Here is an 18,662-nt window from a genome sequence, read left to right on the forward strand (position 1 = left end):
ACAAGAGAAATCTGAAGTTAAACATTTGTAAACTGGAGGAGGAAATATTAGAATTTTTACTTCATTTTCAAAAAAAAAAAAAGTCTAAAGAACAATGTCCAAGAACAATTTTAAAACAATATAAAATAGTTTGTATATTTAAATTTTAAATTGAATGGCTAATCACTTTTTAAATTATAAAATCAAACTATAATAGCTTTCCAAAATAGAATCTGGCTTTTTAAATTTTTCTTTTTGAGCCCAGGGTCTCACCTAAGGAAGGCATGAGCTCTACCACTGAGACACATCCCCAATCCTCACAATGATTTTTTTGATATGACACCAAAGGCACAGGCCACAAAAATAAACAACCAAAAACCAATTCGATTTTTTGAAATTTTAAAACTTTTGTACAATCAAGACAGTATCATTCATATATGAATACACAACCAGTGTAACTTCACATCATGTACAAACACAAGAATGGGAAGTTAAACTCTATGTAAGTATAATATGTCAAAAACTCTACTGTCAGGTATATATAAAAATTACTTATAGAAAAAAAAAAGTATCAGCCAGGCACAGTGAGACACACCTATAATTCCAGCTACTCCAGGAAGTTGATGGAGGTGGTAGATCCCAAGTTCAAGGCCAAACTTGGTAGAATTTAACAAGCCTGTTTTCAAATAAAAAGGAACAATAAATGTTTAAAAGAAGGGTAGGGATGTAGCTCAGTGATCATTCTTACCTAACATGTGTGAGGTCTTAGGTTCAATCCTTTGTACTACCAAAAAAAAAAAAAAAAGACAGTATAAACAAATAGCATACAATGGGAAAAAAATATTTGATATTTATTATCAAGAACTCCTACAATGGCTGGGATTGTGACTCTAGAGTGCTTGCCTAGCACGTGTGAAGCACTAGGTTTGATCCTCAGCACCACATAAAAAAATTGAATAAATAAAGGTATTGTGTCCATCTACATATATATGTATACATACATATACATATACATACATATTTTTTTTTAAAAGAACTCCTACAACTGAAAAAAACAAAACAAAATACCTTGGGTTTAAAACCAGGCAAAGAACTTTTTGAATAGACATTTTTCCATTAATAGCCAATAGGCACATAAAAGAAGTTCAATATCACTAATCATTAGGATAATGTAAATCAAAAAGTACAATGAGATTCCACCTCACACCCAAAAAGCATCACTACTCTCAAAGAAACAAAACAGAAATGTAAGAATGTAAAGAAACTGAATTCTTACGCACTGTTGACAGAAATATTAAAAAGTACAGTTGCTATAGAAAATAATAGTGCAAACATTCAAAAAATTAAACACAAAATTACCAAATGATCCAGCATTCTACTTCTGGATATATTACAAAAGTATTGAAAGTAGTATCTCAAAGAAATATTCATATACCCATGTCCAAAATGGCTAAAATGTGAAATCAACCCAAATGTCCATACACAGATGAATGGATAAGCAAAATATGACATATATCCATATAATGGAATATTATTCAGTCTTTTTTTAAAAAAAAGGAAATACTGACAGGTGAACCTTGAGAACACATGCCGAGTTACTTAAAAAAGAAACAGTGGCTGCCAGGGACTAGGGGAAAGGGATCATTATTTGATATATTTCAGTTTTGCCAGATGAAAAAGAGTTCTAGAGATGGTGGTGGTGAGGGTTGTACAACAATATAAACGTACTTAATGCCACTGAAGCAGTACACTTAAAAATGATCAAGAAGGTAAAATTTTTATCTTTTATCACTATAAGTAAATGAGAGGGAATTATAAATCCAAATAAGGAAAAACATAAGTACTGAGGGAAGCTTCAGCGGAAACAATGATACTTGAACTTGATAGATAAGTAGAATTGTATATAAACGGTCTACCAGCAATTGTAATGACAAAATTTTAGTGATGAGTGTTTCCGTTTTCATCTTTAATCACTTGCTTATTTCTCAGAAATTAAACAGGCCAATATTCAAATTTTAATTTTCCATAAACTGCCAAATATGATTTCTTTAAAGATATGTGATATGTCATTTCAACTTTAATACATTAGTCCCACATATGTCCCAGTAAAAAATAGTCTGATTTCAAATAATGCAAGCGCCTTAAAACAAGAATATTCTCAATTCCTTGCTCCCATCCCTTAAGACATTGCTGTCACTCACCTCATGTATTCCACATCACTGAATATACTGTTGCTATTCTTAGCAACAATGATGGATGTCATTATATATCTGTCAAAACCCACAGAATGTATACCGCAGAGTGAACTTTATTATATAGAGTGGACTTTAGTTAATAATAATCTATCACTATTAGCTCATCAATTGTAACAAAAGTACCACAAGAATATAGACGTTAATAGAGGAGATGGAGAGGAAGAGGCATGGGAACTTCCTATACTTTCTACTCAATTATTTTATAAACCTGAAACTACTCAAAAAACTTAAGTTCATGTGGAAAAAAATCTGAGCTCATTTACAGAATTATGTACAGCTTTAAGATAAACCTTCCTGTGAAATTTTTTGGCTCAAATATTAATACCACGGGTTGGGGTTGTGGCTCAGAGGAAGAGCGATCACCTAGAATTCGTGAATACTGGGTTCAATCCTCAGCACCACATAAAAATAAAAAGTAAAGGTATTGTTTCTACCTACAACTAAAAAAATAAATGTTTTTTAAAATATGAATACCACCATTTCTTGTAAACTGAGCTGTATTCCAGTTATTTCTAAAATTAAAAACAATCATATTTATGGATCCACCATTTTACCCAGCTATCCCACTCCTCAGTTTATACCCAAAAGACTTAAAATCAGCATACTACAGTGATGCAGTCACATCAATGTTTACAGCAGCTCAATTCACAATAGCTAAACTATGGAAACTAGATGTCCTTCAACAGAAGAACAGATTAAGAAAATGTGGTACATATACACAATGGAATATTACTCAGCCATAAAAAATAAAATTATGGCTTTTGAAGGTAAATGGATGAGTTGGAGAATATCATGCTAAGTGATATAAGCCAATCCCCCCCAAAAAAATAAATGTTTTGAAAAAATATGAATACCACCATTTTTCTCTGATAAGTGGATTCTGATCCATAGTAGGGCAGGGGATAGGAAAGAATGAAGGAACTTTGTTTTGTGTAGAGGGGAATCAGGTGAGGGGTGGGGTTGTGAGGATAGTAAGGACAGTAGAAAGAAAAGATATTATTACCCTATATACACATATGATTATACTAGTATAGTGACTCTGAACCATGTACAGCCAGAGGAATGAGAAGTTGTGCTCCATTTGTGTATTACAGTCAAAATGCATTCTACTGTAAAATAAATTAATTAATTTAAAATAAAATCATCTTTGACAAACTGGCATCTTCCAAAAAGAAAAAAAAAGCAGGGATGGGGTTGTAGCACAGTGTTAGAGCAATTGCCTAGTATGTGTGAGGCACTGGGTTCAATCCTTAGCACCACGTAAAACTGAATAAATTAAAGTTATTGTGTTCATCTACAACTTAATAAATTTTTAAATAATAAAAAAATGTACAAACCCAAAATTTCCTTACTTATGTGAACCCAGAAAGAACTCTTCTCCTCTAATACTTATTTTTAAATCTTTAGAAAATACTACTGTTCTAAAAATATTCTTCAAAAATTTTTAAATGCTAATATAAGGGGAAAACTAATAAAGTTGGGAAACCGGAATCTACTTTTTTAATTTCACTCAGGACACTAATAAATTACCTCCAGTATTTCACTTCCCTCACTGAGCTAATAGTTTCCTTTTCTGCTAATTAAAAAGAAAAGGAAAAAGGTTTATCCAAACAAGATTACTTCTAAGTCAATTACAACAATACAGTGAATATGAGGAAAATATCAACATTTTGGGGAACATGCATTTCATGTACACCTGATTATCTACTACATATACTATATGAAGATTAAAATCTTGATCAATGAAACACATAAATTGACAGAAATTAACCTTAAGGCATAAGCAGTGACAAATATTCTTTGTGAAACATTTATGTACATAAATTATGTAAGTAGAGTTTACTGTTATAACAAACTAAAGAACCCAAATAAGAACCCAAATATACATCACTTGATGTATATAATCACATACGTACATAAAGTCATTACTAAAGCATCATACTAAATATTAAGCAGATCAATGAAAATGTTTATAATTGATTTTTTTAGAGATAAAGCCAAAAGTAAAGGAACAACAAGGTTCAAGAAGTCCTTCTCGGATGACTGAAGACACCTTCAGGGTGCAGTTAATGGCAGAAGAAAAACAGAAGTCGTTCTTAAAGAATCTATCCAAGGACTGGGGTTGTAGCTCATTGGTAGAGCGCTTGCCTCACACATGTGAAGCTCTGGGTTCGATCCTCAGCACCATACAAAAATAAATAAATAAATAAATAAATAAATATAAAGATATTGTGTCCATCTACAACTAAAAAAAATTTTTTTAAAGAATCTACCCAAGAATTTTTGCTTTTCTAACAAATATTCAGAGTTTAACAAATTTCCTTTTTCTTCTTTCCATTTCAATAGGTACACAATGCTAGAGAAAGTAAGTACAGTCCTGCCCCCTAATGAAAGCATAGAAATAAAATACTATCCCAGTTCTCAAGGGGTTTACAGTAATATAAGGGGAACCACTTAGTCAAATAAAAGGATAAGGAGATAAAAAAGGAAAAAAAAGAATGACTTAATCAAACTTCTATAGTGTTGGGGACTATATCAAGCAATGGGAGAAAGTTAAAGGGAAATTTGTGTAGTTAAAAACATGGGTTATAAAATAACAACTGTTCTTGGGCCGGAGTTGTGGCTCAGTGATACAGCACTTACCTGACGTGTGAGGCCCTGGATTTTGATCCTCAGCACCAGATCCTCAGGCTTAATTTTTTTTTTTTTTTAGTTGTCGATGGATCTTTTATTTTATTAAAAGATCCATCGACAACTAAAAAAGAAATTGTAAAAAAAAAAACCGTTCTTAAAAGTACTTGTTAATTTGTATATTAAATTACAAAATATTAGAATATACTATTTAATTAATATATTTATGATTCAATTACAAATAAAAGGGTACTATTAAAATCTTGATCAATGTTACAAATGTGTTAGAAATGTGTTACAAATGGTTAGAAATCTACAGAAAATAAAGTTACCTGATTATATCCTTAAGCCAAAATGTATAATATTAAGTTACTTTTATAATTGGCATAAATTATTTCCAATAGGATTAAATTCAAAATGCAAAATGACTGATCAATCTAATTACATTAGAATTTAAATTTCTATATAGCAAACACCATAACCAAGGCATAAAGCAACAAACCAATATCAATTAGAACACAAAAAAGCATATAAAACATACTACACTAAAAGAATTATTTATTTTAAACTTGTCAATATCATAATTAACAAGCAGATTTAAATCTAAGTACTGACTCCCAGTCTATATTCTTACATACTATACTACATATTATAGTACAGAGGTACAAATAGTACTATGGCTTAGATGTGATTTGTCCCCCAAGCCCTCAAGTAGTATAAGTTTGGTCCCCAGGGTGGAAGTGTGGAACCTCTGAGAGGTTAAGGCCTAGGGCTAGAGATGGAACTTAGTGTTAGAATACTTATGGAGAATAGATAAGGTCCCAGGTTCTATTCCCAGCAAAGCAAAAGCAGTGGGGGTGCTTAGTGGGAGGTCTTTGTGTCAATTGAGGGCATTCCCTAGGAATGCACTGTGGGAGTTCAGAGTCTCTCCATGGCTTCCAGTCTTGCCCAGTGTTCTCACCCTCTTTCACACTCTCCTTCCATTGTGGTGCCATCAGCCATAAGGTGATGCAGCCAAGAAGGTCCCAGAGAGAATCGGCACCCTACTGTTCAGACTTTACTTAGCTCCCAAAACTAGGAGCTAAATAAACCTCTTTTCTTTTTAAGTACTCAGCCTGAGGTATTTTATCATGGAACAAAAAAATGTACTATGTTAGTCCAAAATGTACACAAAGTACTCTTACACAGTTTTGGTGGAAATGCAAACAGATAAGTCTTTGAAGGGAATTTCACTCTATAATTTTAAACTAAACACACAAGGAGTATCTCTGGGAGACAGGATTATGGAAAATTTTTATTTTCCATGTTATATATTAACATTTAGATTTTTATGGGAAGATTAATTTTACAATCATTTTTTAAAAATAAGGTAATTGTTTCAACCCTTTGCCTACAAAAAGCTCTTCTCTGCTTTTCCCACTTTCCTATCCTACCCTAATGCACCTCACTCTACAGATATTTAAAAGACAGAACTGTAAGAATGGTTCTGATTTCAGTAACTGAGGAAGATGACTCAGGGTCTCTCTGGTTTGGGAATGGCTTTCAAAAAAAAAAAAGTGCAGACAGTACACTATGTTGATATCATATATTCATGACAAATAAAACAGCACCTACTATTTATAGTCCCTACAATCCTACAGTTAGCACCAAAACAATTAACTGTATCTTTTGAAGACCCCAGAGATTAAAAAGGGCACCCAAATTATCTCTAGTCACCAAAGGCTATCTCAGTATGTCTCTTAAATCACTTCCAAAATCTCCAGGGATGGGGGAAGTGAAATCAATTTATTCTAGGCTAGGTGACAGCCTTAGCCAGAAGATGATTTATTTTAGCTTATAGGTTTTGTATAGGGTCCTAATACAAAACATTCTTTACTAAGAGTCTAGAATTAACTTAAGTTTGAAATTCCAAGGACATCATTAGCATAGAAATATGTTTCAAACTTTGGGATGACGCAAACAATAGAACTTCCATATGGAAAAACACAGTTGTATCAAAATCACTGCCTTTATACTGAAACAGAACAATTATCCCCACAAGAACCTTGTTTTTTGTTTTTATATTTATTTTTTAGTTGTAGGTAGCACACAATCTTTATTTCATTTTTATACGGTGCTGAGGATCGAACCCAGCCAGCGCCTCACGTGTGCTAGGCGAGCACACTACCTCTGAGCCACACTCCCAGCCCAAGGAACTTATTCAAAGCACATAATAAAACTACTGAACTTGGACTAGGGATTAGCTCAATGATAGGGCACTTGTCTAGGATGTGCAAGGCCCTGGGTTAGAGCCCTGGCAACACGAACCCTCCCACAACCAAAATTCTTTCAATACCCACTTTTCAGAGTACCCTGGAACTACTGAGGAATGAAATATTTCACCTAAGTATACTTTATTATAAAATTAAAGCTTGCCATTTTTACACTTTAGAATTTTATTCCTTTAGAAATACATCAGGAATATATTGTACTACAAGAGCTTCTGGCTCAAAATGTCTGAACAAATATTTACCTCAATACCTTCACAAAAAGGAAAACTAGTTTCCACTAATCAGATAAATTACAAAGACAGAAAGGAAAAAAAACCATAGAATGAATACTGTGGTGCTTGATTAAAATTAGGGTTATTGGGCTGGGGTTGTGGCTCAGTGGTAGAGCGCTTGCCTAGCATGCATGAGGCACTGGGTTTGATCCTCAGCACCACATAAAAATAAAACAAAGATATTGTGTCCACCTAAAAACTAAAAAAGATAATTTTTTAATTAGGGTTATTGTAGTCTCCTAGTTTTCTCATATACACAAATAAATATGAATGTATGTGTATACACAAATGTCTCCTAGCTCTATACACTGAGAGGACCTGGGGCCTCTAAATACATTTCCACTAAAAATAACAAAGGAAAGTACAAGGTATACTTAAAAACATCTCATTGTACTAAAATGGATGAAGGTTCTCAGAGAGAGAGAGAGAGATAAGAGAGTAAGCCAGCTGGAAAGGATTTTCATTGGCCAAATCAAGAACTATTTAAGCATTAAAATAAATGATAAAGGATTACAACACTTTGAATAGGAAACCATGAGTCTAGGAGATGTAAATAAATTAAAATATGATGAGAAACAAAACATTTACATAGTTTCAAGTTATTTATCCCACCTTCCCAACAAAATACTCATATACTACAAATAGGGAAAGATTACCTTGAAAAAAGGACAAGTCTGGCAGTCACAATTTTTATCAACTAACTGAATTGCCACCATCTCCTAAGATGCAAGGAGGAGAAAGCTGCATCACATCTATGACAACCTTGCCAAAGATTTAATCATAAAAATTTAACCATGAAATCTAATCCAAGACCAATTCATGAAAAGTATTAGACAAATGAAAATTGAGGAGTATTCTACAAAATAACTAGGCTTGTAATTTTTAAGTGTCAATAAAACCAGAGTATGCATGATGTAAGCCTCTAGTAAAGTTCTCTGTAAAGGCAGAAATTGTTCCAGATTGAAGGAGAATAAAGAGATAACTAAATGTAATATATGGGGACTACTGGTGGAGTTCAGATGTTAGTCATGTATTCATGCTAACTTTCTGATTTTGATGGTCATAATACATAGGGAAATGTCCTTGTTCATAGGAAATGAACACAAAAGTATTTCAGTGTGAAAGGTCATCAGGTGGACAACTTACTGGCAAATAATTCAGGAACAAATAGTTCCAACTTTTCTGCATGTCCGTCTTTGTCTCAAAAACTAAAATATAAAAAAGTTCCATAAAATCTGTAATAGTACTGAAAATATAGAAAGGGTATGTCTACAGACAAGAAAGGAAAGTAATTTGAGAATACCATGTCGATTGGAAGAGGAAGAGATGACAACAAAATACAATTCCCCCTATACGGGGCTGGGGATGTGGCTCAAGCGGTAGTGCGCTCGCCTGGCATGCGTGAGGCCCGGGTTCGATCCTCAGCACCACATACAAAGATGTTGTGTCTGCCGAAAACTAAAAAATAAATAAAATAAATATTTTTTTAAAAATTCCCCCTATTCCCTATTTCACATTCTACCATTTCAGCTACCTATGGTCAACCATGTTCAGTTACCTATGATCAACTCCAGAAACAAACAATTTATAAGTTTTCACTTGTGCGCCATTCTGAGTAACATAATGGAAGTTCACATGATCCCTCTGTCCAGAGTATAGACACTGATACACTGCTTTCAGGTTACTTATTAGTCACCTAGATTATCAGATCCATTACAGAGGTATTGTAGTACTTATGTTTTACTTAATAATAACCCCCAAAACAAGTTATGCTGGCAATTATATATGCCCCAAAGAAGCCATAAAGTGCTTTCTTCTCAATAAGGAGAGAAAAAATTGCATCCTGAAGGTGTTAAGATCTTCATTAAGAATGCATTCTACATATGAAAATGTAAAGAAGTGCTGAGAGCCATTGCCAAGTAGGAATAACGCATGGCATGACCCAGGTCATTTGCAGTGACATCGCATGTAAGGTGACCTTGCTCAAGGACCAGGGCGGATCCGGGTTTAGGGCGGATTAGGGTTAGGACTGTCACCGGCAAAGAAGGAAAAAGAATTTCATGTTAAGTTTAGTTACTGCACCTCAAACTGCAAAAGATACAATCATTCTGCTGTGAATGCAGCTCAGTAGTAGAAGGCTTGCATGAGGCTGGGTTCCACCTCTAGCACAGAAAGAATCAGAAGTCATAGTGGGTGGCAAGTGCTTACTCAAGACGGAAAAGGCATCAATTTATAGAGTTTGAGACTATCCATAGTTTTAAGCATCAACTGGAGATCTTGGAATTTATCCCAAGAAGATAATACTACACATTTGAGGGTATACATTTGAGTACCCAAAACAAGCATCAAATGCAATCTCTAAAAATGTTTAATTTCCTTAGCAAGGAGGATTGGAAGATGTATATCCTGGTCAGTTAGCCAAGTAATAAAACCATAGTAGAACATGCATGATTTAAGTGACTAATACAGCTCTCTGTAATTGGGAGAGCTGCCCGATAGTATGTGAAAATAACAGAGTATCTGCTGAGGGACACAAAGAAGTCAAGCTATTCACACACCCTAAAGGAGAAACCCATTTGTGAAATATTCCTCTCTCTCCTCTTCTAAGCAATAACCAAAGCAAGAAGAACTCAAGCTGGAAAAACAAAGTACAATTAAGAGAGCAGTACAATTAAAGTTGGGCCATAATATAAAACTTTTTGACCTCCATGAAAAATTTAACATTTGGAGGCTGAGAAAGGAGGAACGCGAATTCAAAGCCAACATCAGCAAAAAGTGAGGCACTAAGCAATTCAGTGAGATTCTGTCTCTAAATAAAATACAAAACTGGGCTGGAGAGGTGGCTCAGTGGTTGAGTGCCCCTTAGTTCAATTCCCGGTAACAGCCCTCACCCTGGTTCCCACCCTGTCCCACCTACTCCCCCCCCAAAAAAAACTGAAAACCAAATGAGCTAAAAAATCAAGCCACTTGATTCTCCCAAAATGGGGGGTGGGGGGAGAATTCTCCCAAAATACAATACCAAAGGATCAAAAAAAAAAAAAAGAATCAAAGGAAGTAATGAAAGCTCCACAAATCCCAACCCATTAATAATGTCTTCAAAGTGTGGTCCACAGGTCCTGAAAATCCACAGCCCCTAGTCCTCACACTCTTCAAGAAGTCTTTTACGGTCAAAATTATTTCTTCATAACAATACTCTAAAGTTATTTTTCCCTTTTCCATTATACTGACATTTTACACTGATGATATGAAAGCAATAGTAGGCAAAACTACTAGCATCTTGGCAGGTACATGTATCTTTACTACTAATTCCCAGATTTTTAAATGCCACAATGCTCAAAGATATTTTTAGTAAAACAAAATAAGTGAAGTAAAAAGTAACAAAAATTCAAAATAAACCAAGTATATCTATTAAGAAGCAAAAAATAACTTAAAATCTTGTGTTTGCTACTGCATAATTAAACGTGTCAATATGTGGAAAATACATACAATTCAATGAACCAATATTTTCCAAGTGACCGATGTAGGATGTTACAAAAATCGTGAAAAAGGTAAAAGATTTATCCAAAGTACAAGGAAAAAAGATACAAAGTACAAGATAATGATATGAAATGAAATTTTCAGTGATATGATTTCAGATTCAACATTTCAACTAACCTGTAGAAAACCACTACTTGTCAAATTCTGGTTTATCAAATACTTATCAAATTTTGATAGCAAAGAGTATATGCACAATTATCTTAAAAGGCTAGGGAAAAAATTCCTCCCTTTTCTAACTACATCATCCATATAAGACTGTATTTTCTACATATAACCAAAACAACATATTGCGGCAGATAGAATGAAGAAATTGATAAAGAATTAAGCTGTTTTCTATTAAACCATACATAGAAACTTGCAAAAATACAAAACTGCCACTCCTTTTGGTCAATTACAGAGAGCCCTCTATATCCATGAGTTCATTTCACAATCATTCATTCACTGAAAATATTAGGAAGAAAAAAATTGCATCTGTTCTGAACACAGAGACTTTTAGCACTTACACTCTATTAGGTATTTAAGTAACAGATATATACATACATATATAATTTAAAGTACATAGGGAGGATTATGTATGTTATATGAAAATACTATACCATTTTATATAAGAGATTTTTGCATCCACAGATTTGGGTATGAAAGGTTAGGCCCTGGAACAATCTTCCATGGATACCAAGGCACAAACTGTTACTTGTTTTGGAAAGTAGTTATATTTTTATTAGAACAATATTTAGTATTTTAAGTTTGTTTTAGCTTATAATACAGGAAATATAGTAAACAGACCACATAAGCCAAAAATTCTGGGTTCTCAGTAATTTGTAAGATTAAAGGATTTTAAGACCAAAAAGTTTGAGAACGGAGGACTTAAGGCTATGACTATTTCTTATAATTATCCATCTTATAATAAAATGACTTCTGACAGGCAAATGAAATGTATAAGGCACTCTGCCCCAAAGTAAGTTGTCCCAAACTACTCTAGATATGATCCCTGACTTGATGGTTCACCTTAAAATTTTTCCTCTTTACAATAATGCAAAAGTGATATGCATCTGGAAAGCAGTATGGAGGTTCCTCAGAAAACTTGGAATGGAACCACTATTTGACTCGCTATCTCATTCCTCACTGTATACCCAAAAGACTTAAAATCAGCATCCTTCAGTGATACAGCCATATCAAGTTTATAGCAGCTCAATTCACAATAGCTAAACTATGGAACCAACCTAGATGCCCTTCAACAGAGGAACAGATTAAGAAAATGTGGTATATATACACAAAGGAATATTACTCAGCCATAAAGAAAAATGAAATTATGGCATATGCAGGTAAATGGATGGAGTTGGAGAATATATGCTAAGCAAAGTAAGCTAATCCCAAAAAAACCAAAGGCCAAATGTTTTCTCTGATAAGCAGATGTTGATCTGTAATTGGGGGGGAGGGAATGAAGGAAGTTTCGGTAGGGCAGAGGGAAGTGAGGGGAAAGGAGGGAGTGGGAAGGACAATGGAATGAGAGGAACATTATTAACCTACATACATGTATGATTATATGACTGGTGTGACTCTGCACCGCTTACAGCCAGAGGAATGAGAAGCTGTGCTCCATTTGGGTACAATGTGTCAAAATGCATTCTATTGTCATATACAGCTAATTAGAACAAATTTTTTAAAAAAGTGACATGCGTTTGGTAGAAACCATAATTTAATGGGTTCAATCCCCAGTACCCCACACACACACACACACCAAAAAAAAAAAGGAAAAATAAACCATACTTCAAATTTTGATCTTTTCCCCAACTAGCAAAGCATATATAACGTATACAATATGTTCTCACAAACCATGGAACAGGATTGAGAGTAAACTATCAATACTCTACTGGGTTGCAGAGATTTTGTTGTTTGTTGTTGTTGTTGTTGTTTCTTTGAATTCAGGTATTCAATAAATTACATGAGATTTTTTCTACCCCTTATTATAAAATGAGCTTTGTGTTAGACAATTTTGCCCAGTTGTAGACTAATGGAAATATTCTGAGCACATTTAAGATAGGGTAGGCTGCCTAAATTCCCAGCAATTTGGGAGACTGAGGCAAGAAGACTGCAACTTCAAAGTCAGCCTCAGCAACTCAGCAAGGTCCTAAAGCAACTCAGCAAGACCCCATCTCTAAATAAAATATATATAAAAAAAAAATAGTTAAGCACCACTGGGTTCAATCCTGGTACCAAAAAAAAAAAAAAAAAAAAAAAAAAAAAACCGTGAGACTAAGCCCTTATGTTCAGGTTAGGTACATTCTCTGCATTCTTCTTCTTCTTCTTCTTTTTTTTTTTAAATTGTCAATGAACCTTTATTTTATTTATTTATATGCAGTGCTGAGAATCAACCCAGTGCCTCACTCATGCTAGGCAAGTGTTCTACCACTGAGCTACAGCCCCAGCCTCTTAAATGCTTTCTTAACTTACAATATTTTCCTGTTATGATAGGTTTATCTTAGAAGATATAAGTGCTTCTCATCGTAAGTTGAGAAGCACTTAAGTTATTCAGTCTTCTTTCCATTTTTCTATTCCCTCACTGTAAACCACAGGTCATAACTACATGATGTTGTCAATGTGCATTTCTTACCCCCTTCTTACACACCAAAAAGCCAAGAGCTCACTATGTACAAAAATAAATGGACTTTGAATAAGGATGTCCTTAAAATTGAAGTCCAAAAACTTTATTTTACATATTTGATTACATAATATCATCTTTTTATCTTCTCGTTTTTCTATATATTCTCTATATCTGAATTTATTAATGTATAAATGACTTCCAAATAGTAGTAGAGTTTATTAAGCTAATTTTTAGATATTTTTCTTTTCTACTGTCTCACATGCCATCATTTATAAAGACTGGCAAGACCTTCATCTAATGTGGCCTGGAACAAAATTTGAAGTGTGAATAGAGTGCCCATGTGCTTATCTCACAGGAGAAAAAATAGGCAACTTCAAAATTTTAGGAACATTTAAAAAAGCAAAGATGGGGCTGGAGATATGGCTCAAGCGGTAGCGCGCTCGCCTGGCATGCGTGCGGCCCAGGTTCGATCCTCAGCACCACATACAAACAAAAATGTTGTGTCCGCCGAAAAAACTAAAAAATAAATAAAATTCTCTCTCTCTCTCTCTCTCTCTCTCTCTCTCTCTCTCTCTCTCTCTTTAAAAAATAAAAATAAAAAAGCAAAGAAAGAAACAAAAAGGAGAAGGAAGATACCCATAAACACATGTACATTTAGAGAGGCTAAACACTCACACACACACACACACACACACACACACACACCAAAAATAACAACAACAATAAGGTAGGGAGGTTGCAGAGTGTCAAGACATGAGAATGTTTAACAATCTAATATGATCTCAACAGTTAATCCTAAGGACATTAAAGAGAAAGAAGGAAACTGAGGAAACAAACTAAATAAAAACAAAACAGTATATTAATGCATATCAAAACAAAATATTGACATGTATACCAAGATGGAATACAAAAGGAATATTCAAAATTAAATGGGGCTGATCAAATTTTTTCTACTGCATGTTTTGAACAGTTTTTTGAGATAATAAGCAGACTAATAAAGTTTGAAAAAGAAGGGAAAGGCAAAACATAATTAATAAACAACTGGTAAACATGGACAAATAGGGGAAGTAAATGAAGCTAACTATAAAAATAGGAACCTAAAGGAATTAGAAGAGAAAGCTGAACAATAATTAGATTTCTTTTTTACAGGTAGGAAACCAAAGACTGGAGAAAACTAAACAGTAAATCTGAAAAATGGAAGTAGCATAGTTCAGGAGTTAGTGTTGACAGGAACCCAGAAAGAGAAAACAAAAATTTTTAAAAAGTACAAGGCAGAAATTAACAAATTTCTTGAGATAATTCAAAAGCAGATATTATAGAGCATAATTCACATATAGATTTACCATGGAAATAACAGTGTATATTCAAAAACTGCATAATCTATCATGAACAGTTCAGAAAAGGAAAAAAAGACACCTTCAGAGGTTTATAACATAAATAGTCCAAAAAGCACGTACCAAAAAAAGAATGAATGAGCAAGACAAAAGGGTCAAAATGATAATACAAAAAACAAAGTATGAGTATTTAAAGAGAATGTGGAAACTAGTAACAATTACAAAAAAAAATTAATTCTGCTTTCCAACATCACTAAAATTCATCAAAACCCCAAATACTCTGTAAATACTTCCATAATCTATTTCTTTTTTAAAAAGCCTTAAAATCTAAATCATATTATCCATAGGCAATTATTTCAAACAAATGCCTAAATATGCACCAAATTTTCTGAAATTTTAAAGTATTTCTTAGAAGATACTGTTTACTACCAATAGCTCAATACCAATAATGTCTAAAGTAATAACTTTAGAAATTTACCAATGACACAGAGTAGCACATAACAAAAATTTGGTTTCCACATCTGAACCTCTATAGGCTTTTTATACATGAAGTTCACAATAGATTGATCCCAAGTGGCAAGGAGACTTCATAACTCAATACCTACTAGATGATGATCTGAAAATTCATGATTACTTTCAATACAGAGACTTTACATGTGCATTTTGTGCAATATAAGCAAAAGTTCTGGAAGTACTCTATACACACAATACTAATACACAAACTTTTAAATCATTTTGAAATATTTTAACTGTCCTTTCTAAGCCTCTTTGTAAACCTGTCACATTTATAAACAAGGCTTTGAAAATATTTAAAACCTAAATATTTAAAACCTAAATATAAAACCTAAAACTCATTCAGTGCTAAGCTAACAGAATTTAATTTGAAGTAAACTACAAAGTAAATTATGCCTTACTGAAGGGGGAAAGGAACTAAAGATAATTACAAAGTGAACACCTCACTTTTAAAACTATGTTATCAGAACTTAAAACATCCTACTTATTTTTCCCTAAATTGGAGGGGGAGGCAACTGTCTCTAAAAACAGGAGTCTAAACAATCATTTTTAAGAGTGATGAAACTTTTTTAATATAAAAGTTACAAACATGGAAAAACATCTTCACTAAGTGCTAAGTCTCTGCAAAAAAAGACTTGCTCTATTAAGGCTTTGTTGCTCTGGGGCCAAGTATAAGCCATATAAGGAAACTGAAGTTCAATGTCATTTACTTTGTTCCCCACTTTTAAATGCCCAAGAATAATCTCCTTTGCTGCATAAAATCATCCAAAATCATAAAGCAGATCAGTTATGCACTTTAAAATCCTCGATAAAGCTACTCAGACTTACAGGAATTACTGGATGGTTCACAAATTTTACCAAAAATTGAAAGAAAAAAAAAAAAAAACTTCAGACACAGGGCTCTAGGAACAAAACAATTCATAGTAATAGTTAAAAGATTCTCTTTTTGAAATATACTTAATTAAAGATGAAGTAGCCAAGAACAAGTTGTGGAATAACTAGATCCTGATCTTTAAAACCTACCTTTTTTCTTTGAACTAAAGAAAGCCAACCCTTTTCCCTCAGTTTCCGGTAAGTAGCATCTGATTAATTAAACATCAGTTTACTTTTAAGATATACCTACCAAGAGAATCTCTTATTTAATATTTGTTCAAAAGCACATTATTATCTTTGACCTCCCTTTACCACAACAGCACTGGAATAAAACTAAAAAAGACACACACTAAAACAACATTTCGGGTTTGCTGCAACCAAAACTAGTTTGATCTATGAAGCCTACCCATTGGTTCAGAAATGCTCATAACTCTGACTGGTGGAATGTCTGCCACGCTTGACAAATTCCCACCCACTCAGTAGGTACCTAACACTTATCAGACAGAACCAAACAAAATCAGGAGAACACAAAAATCTGAAGATCAGACAGTTCAAAAAGCACATTTTATCACCATCAACGTGACTGCCATGAAAATCATTTTAAGCATTTTACTTCCCTTCCTATATAGGCTCTTCTGAAGTAGAGAAGTCCTAACAAATCAACTACTTACAAGTGTGTGTGGTTTTTTTAATCATACGTCTCTCTCTGTAACCCTTACAACGTCCTTTTTCTTCGTAATGGATCTGTTACATTTCTAGCAGACATATGCTTTCAATTAACCAAACAAGCATTACAGGGTACAAAACGTTTGAAAAGAACAAATAAAGAAATGTATTACCTCGCCCTGAAAAACAACTAAAGTCCCAGAAAACATATTTATAAGGGTTTGAACAAAAGTTATCTCCATAAACGATTATCGCAGAAACCAAAACAATCGGCAACAACATAAACAAATGCGGCAGCCATCTCAATAACAGCAAATCACTCGCTCGAGCGACCTCTCTTCCAAAACAAAAGTTGCCAGTTTCAGCAACTTAATATACAATGTATATGTTCCGAAAACCTAAAACTTCTGGACCTGTGCTGAACAAAGGCACTCTTTCTTCCGATTGCGAAAACTTTTCGTCCCACCTCATTCTTACAACCCCCTTATAAAAAGAGAAAAGAAAAGAGTCCAGATGGTAGGAGGAGGAGAAAAATCAGGTCTACTATTTAGCTCCTAAACTACTACCCACTCTTAACTTGAAAAAAGAATTCACGTCGACTTGAGCAAAGCAAAAATACTATCGCCTGTTTTCCGGCCCACGAACTTCGCGACTTCTAGACACTTTCGTGAAAATTACCTTTCGGTCGGACAGTGTCTCAGGGCAGCTTTCTCAAGGCTCCGCTGGACATGATTTCCTTCCCTTCATTAGTCACTTAGGATCCAGCCGAATTTCTCTCTCGGGTGAGAGCGGATGTGCAGTGGCCTCCCGAAGAAGAGTGGGTTGCCTTGGTGGGGGTTGGGATGCGGGTTGGCTTCCTGGCCTCGAGTTCTGCAGGAGTTTCCCAGCCCCAACTAGGATCTCCGCCGAAAGGAGAAAAAAAAAAAAAACTTTTCACTCGTGACACCGCCCGGAATTGCCGTGCGAAACTCACTTCCTGCCTTGGCGAAAAGCAGGATCCAGCTCCGTCCAGGGGAACCCGGAAAACCAGCTCCGCGCGCGCCGCCGAGGGGGAGGGGAGGGGGCGTCCGCCGCGAGCCTCCGGCTCCGGGCGCCCGGCGCGCCGCGCACACCCGACGGCGGCGGAGCACGGCCAGCGGGGACGAAGACGCGGCCCGGACGCTGGGCGAGCTTTGGCCGCGCTAGGCCGCCGCCTCCGCCTCCTCCTCCTCCTCCTCGCCGCCGCCCCCAGACCCGAGCGGTGGGGTTATTGTCTCGATAGCGCCTGCCGCGCCCTTCGTCCGCGCCGCCACCGTCGCCGCCGCCCTGAGCCCGAGCCGAGGGGCCGCAGGCTGGATGGCGGCCCCCTCCCCGGGCCGTCCGTCGGGCCGTCCGTCCTTCCGTCCGTCCCTCCCCGCCTTCTCCTCTGGCCCTCGGACCCTCTTCCTTTCCCGTTTTCCCGCCGCCGTTCCTCCTCGGCCCTCCTAGTTCTTCTCCCCCAGCGGTGGAGGATTCCCCAGGAAGCGCAGGAGGTGGCGCGGGCTGCAGCCGGATCTCCTCAGGAGCTCGCGGGGCCGCGGCAGGGACCGAGGCTGCGTCCCGCGCCGCCGCGCCACATTCACTCGAGCGAGAGACAGCGAGGGGAGGAGAAGGGAGGGAGAGAGAGAGGAGAGAAAGGAGGAGGAACGGGGTTGGGGCGGAGGGGAGACTCTGCTCACAGGCCGCGGCGGCAACAGCGCCACCGCCCCGGT

General features: G+C 35.8%; 1 protein-coding gene across 5 annotated transcripts in view; it reads right to left on the reverse strand.

The window, feature by feature from the left end:
- Positions 1 to 17,750, reverse strand: part of ERBIN (erbb2 interacting protein) — a 138,805-nt gene extending 121,055 nt beyond the window's left edge. For all 5 annotated transcript variants that reach the window (XM_081292864.1, XM_081292863.1, XM_081292861.1 and 2 more), the window contains exon 1: positions 17,611 to 17,750. The gene's annotated coding sequence lies outside the window, so the exon portion shown is untranslated. The remainder of the gene's footprint in view (positions 1 to 17,610) is intronic.
- Between the last annotated feature and the right edge of the window lie 912 nt (positions 17,751 to 18,662).

This window comes from Spermophilus citellus (assembly GCF_964194105.1).
Source record: "Spermophilus citellus genome assembly, chromosome: 1".
In the NCBI taxonomy this organism is placed as follows: Eukaryota; Metazoa; Chordata; class Mammalia; order Rodentia; family Sciuridae; genus Spermophilus; species Spermophilus citellus.